Genomic DNA, 4,381 nt, shown 5'->3' with positions numbered 1-4,381 from the left:
AGTTCTGTGTAGATATCGACCAGAGGTTGCTCATCCTTCTTCTCCATCCACCCCTCTTGTGCACACATAAACCTATCTTTGAGGTTTGATTGAAGCAAGTGTTGGTAATGGGAGATCTGTTGTGGTTTTGGTACTGGAACAATCTCATCTGTGTGACATAAATAGAAAGAAAAAACAACTAAACTGCAGTCAAACTGAATTTTGCAGTTTCAATTGGAGCAAGGTGCATGTAGACAGTTTTCTATTTTTCAGTAATTTGTAATTGTGTAGATTCAAAGACATCCTTTTATATTTACTCCAGCTTTACAACATTTAAACGTATATGACAGGGAGCCACCCAGTACAACTGCAGCCATAGACTGGTGACCACTGAGCAGCTTCTGGTATTGGTGATGTCCATCTACTGGTTGAAATGTCTCAAACTAAAGGCCTATAACATCAGTTTCAGTGTTCTTGCTGTCCATTTACTCTTCATCTTGTTAGGGCCCAAGCACTGACTGTGTGAAGGCCCTATTGTATTTGTAAAGGTTATTATTATTCTACTAACAAATTGCATTCTTCAAGGCTTTCGTATGATCGAAAACTCATGAAATGCGGCGCACATCTCAGTTGTGGCAAAAAGTGTTTTTAGGGGTCCACTATAAACATGGCAAAATGGCCCCTCAGCTGAAATTTTGTCAGAAAATGCAAAACATATTATTGGTGATATTTCATGACAAATTTTGATGGACCGCCAGAAAACACACACAAGTGTACATCATCCAATCGGTGCCAAACTTCAAGTGTCTGATAAGTCCCGCCCTGAACACATTTATGTGATAACATTCAGTAAAAGAGGTTGTGCCGGAAATATACCCGGAAATATAATGTATTACACTTTAATGTATTTCCAGCAGATTGACCACATCCAGCTGAAATTTGGTTAGAAAACCCTTAGACTGTTTTTTTATTTTATTTATTTAACCATGAGCATCATCTTGTTTTAACAGGTCATGAAACTTAGCCCACATGTTCCACATGGCAGCATTTTACATTTAATCTGGGTGGGTCTCTACAGCACCCCCCTACAAACTTTCAAAAAAACAGCACAGGTGTCCTGTTTCGCGGACATGAATGAAAATGACATATGCCTAATATGTATCATTTTGGGACATACAAAAGAGCCTTTTGGAGCCAAATCCTAAACCCAACAGGAAGTCGGCCATTTTAAATTTATTATCAAATTTCTAGGCCTTGTATTTAACAAACTCCTACTAGGGAATTGATTAGAACAACTCCAAATTTGTTGAGCATATTTTTAAGGCCTCCAAGATTTAATGTTAAGGGCGTGACCTTGGCTTGCCGTAAAAGTTGACCATTTAGAATTTCGCAATTAATTTTTCTGCCATTTTTTCCACTTTGTATTTGAACAAAATCCTCCTAGGAAATTTATCGGATCTACTTAAAAATTGGTTGGTACACTCAAAAAACATTACTAATTTCAGGCCATCACAGTTGGCCAGGTTGAACCGAATATCAAACTGTGATGCCATTTCCGTCAATTTCAGGGTTTCTATTTTAACAAACTCCTAGTGAATTGATCAGAACAACTTCAAATTATCGGATCAACTTGAAAATTGGTCAGTACAATTACAAAATGTTGTTGATTAAAAGTTGTGCTATTTGTGCATGTACGTTGAAGGGCATGTTTGTGGCATGGCGTCAAAGTCGGCCATTTTGAATTTTTCGGTCATTTTCTGTGATTTTTTGTGTTGTATTTGAACAAACTCCTTGTAGGGTATTGATTGGATCTACTTCAAAATTGGTCAGTACAGGCAAAACATAATATTAATTATAAGTTGTGTCATTTGTGACTGTATATTGAAGGGCATGGCATCGAAGTTGGCCATTTTGAATTTGGGAATTTATCGTATTAATTTCAAAATTGGTCAGTACAATAAAAAAAAACTTCAGATGAAAAGTTGTGCTGTTTGTGACTGTACGTCGAACCACATGCCTGTGGCGTTGAATTTCGACGATTCGCCATAAAACAGATAGTACTCATAACTTCAGTGTACAATGTCCAATCTCCACTAAACTTCACATATTCTGTAACAGTCCCACCCTGAACACAAGGGCGTCACACGTCCTCATAACTTCAGTGTACATGGTACAGGCAAGCAAACAATCTCCTCTTCCAACCCTCTTAAATTACTTTTCCCGTGATCTGGACGTTATGTAAGCAGATGATAACATGATGATGATGATGATAACACCTTGCTTCGGCTTTGCTGTCAGCAACCTGTGAGTGCAGTCCAGTTCTTCATTCAGAAACTCGTGCAATAGGCTGGAGAAGAAGGAGATTGGCTGTGGACCTTCAGTCGATTTTGGAAGGCCTCAAGGTCTATGGCTTTAGCTTTTAGTTTAACATTGCTAGCGGTTTACTCCAGAGTTAACAGGCGGTCACTGACAGATTCAGCATTAGACTCTAAAGAAGTAATACGCAGCCGATAGCTGTTCACAGTGGCTAACACAGTCATGCTAATGTGGTTGTCTTTCGGCATGAAGTCCTTTTAAGCGTGTTTAGTAGATTTCTGATGCTTGTTCATCAGTCCTTAAGTTACTCTGTTGTTCTTTGTAAAAGTTAAGAAGACAATTGTGGAGTTTTAAGGGTAAAAGTTCGAAAGTATGGGAGCAGGAGGTAAACATGTCTATGCCTTAGCTACCATTACTGGTACATTTTTAGAAATAAGTTATTTGGTAACTATTAGCTACTTACCACAGAAATGTGGACCTGAGAATAAACCTTTTGTTATCATGCCTATTGATTAACTTCATATTAGTTTACAGGAACTATTAAAGAAATTATCACTTATTTATTACTGGCTTATTGGGAAATAGCAAAATAAAATGATTAAATAATGATGGTCTAATTTTAATAAAAACAATTGAACATCATTCTACAGCTCACAATAACAACAATTCCAGTTATTATGATGTCTAATGTCTTCTGACAGCTTGCAACTGTGCACAAAATAAGTTTATTAACTGATGTTACTGCCAATAAAAGAATATTCAAGATATTTGTAAAATAATTAATAAATAATAGCTTTTATGGCCTTTTTTTTTAAAGGAACAGATTTTTTTAAATATATATATATATTTTACTTCATTGACAAGAAAGCTCAAGATGAACAGGAAAGAGGGAGAGGGTATGATACGCAGTAAAGTGTAAAAGTGTCCTGAGATAACTTTTGTTATGAATTGGCGCTATATGGGCTGATTTTTGTGTCAGTAGAAACTCAAATTGAATAATTTAGAACTGAATCTGAAAATTTGCTCAACTTGATAACGTTCACAAACAAACCTGCTCCTTACCTCAGAGCATCGATTTTCGACCCTTGAAAGTTGTATCTGAGTTTGAAACTGGGAATTTAACCCTTAACTAAAAGTACATAAAAACTGTTTATGTACTTTAAAATTCCAGTTTCTCTAAATTCAAGTTTCAGTTCTCTTAAATTCAATTTCAGGTTTCTCGTCAATTCAACATTCAGTTCTCTCAATTCAATTTCAAACCCACAAGATTACACTTTTAAAGGTCACGAGATTGGTCCGGTTTCCAGCTCAAGCCACGCAATCGACCGGTGGAAGCATGCACAGAAGCTCCTTTTTGCTAAGCATCACGTTTGTTTTTGATCATTTCCTGCGACCTGTAAGCAACTATGGCCATCAGCGAAACAACACATCTGCTTGAAAAGAGACCATAGTCTATTCCCCTTTCAGGGCTTCATAATTGTATTTTGTGGCGCTCTCCTACAACTCCAGGTTTTAGAGTGTTTTCAAACTTTTGCAAAAGGAACTACATTATTCTTTCTCATACCTGTATCGCTGAGGCACCTTCCTTCAGCTCCTCGTCTGAAACGATCGGTTTTAGCTTCCGAACTCTTTAAGGCCTCCCGAAGATCTTGCTCCTGATTGGTCGGCTTATGAGTGCGGATGCCATACGGAATGATGCTCGGGCTCGCGTTGCGGCAGGTAGCTCCTCATGTTACTGAGCTTTATCGCTTGCATTTCTACCGTCAGATCATTAATTCAATACGCTTTCTAACCAAAACTCTCCACCCAGCGACATGGTGTAGAGCAGCGAGTTCTGACCTGGAAATCAACAGAGAAATAAAAGTCAACATCAGGATTACAGCTTTCCTGTGACGTGTTCCTCAGGTAACTGTACTGATACTACGTTAATTATATACCATATATTACCCCTATATACCCACTTCGCAATTCTAATATTGACCTCTTATCTATCACATATGTTAGTGTTTGTACCTTCCAACTAATGAGAACCAACACTGGTGTGGTTTCCTCCTAACACACTTTACGGTGCTAAGCAGCATCATCT

The 4,381-nt window shown here is 37.7% G+C and overlaps 1 protein-coding gene across 1 annotated transcript in view; it reads right to left on the bottom strand.

The window, feature by feature from the left end:
• The window catches only part of LOC118326973 (NACHT, LRR and PYD domains-containing protein 6-like), a gene marked incomplete at its 5' end in the record, with an annotated part of 9,193 nt that overhangs the window by 1,549 nt on the left and 3,263 nt on the right, over positions 1–4,381 (bottom strand).

This window comes from Morone saxatilis, unplaced genomic scaffold, assembly GCF_004916995.1.
Source record: "Morone saxatilis isolate NCDOM2014 unplaced genomic scaffold, NCSU_SB_2.0 Contig17, whole genome shotgun sequence".
NCBI classification, from domain to species: domain Eukaryota; kingdom Metazoa; phylum Chordata; class Actinopteri; family Moronidae; genus Morone; species Morone saxatilis.
The sequence above is the reverse complement of the archived record's forward strand: the minus strand, read 5'-3'. Positions and strand labels throughout refer to the sequence as shown.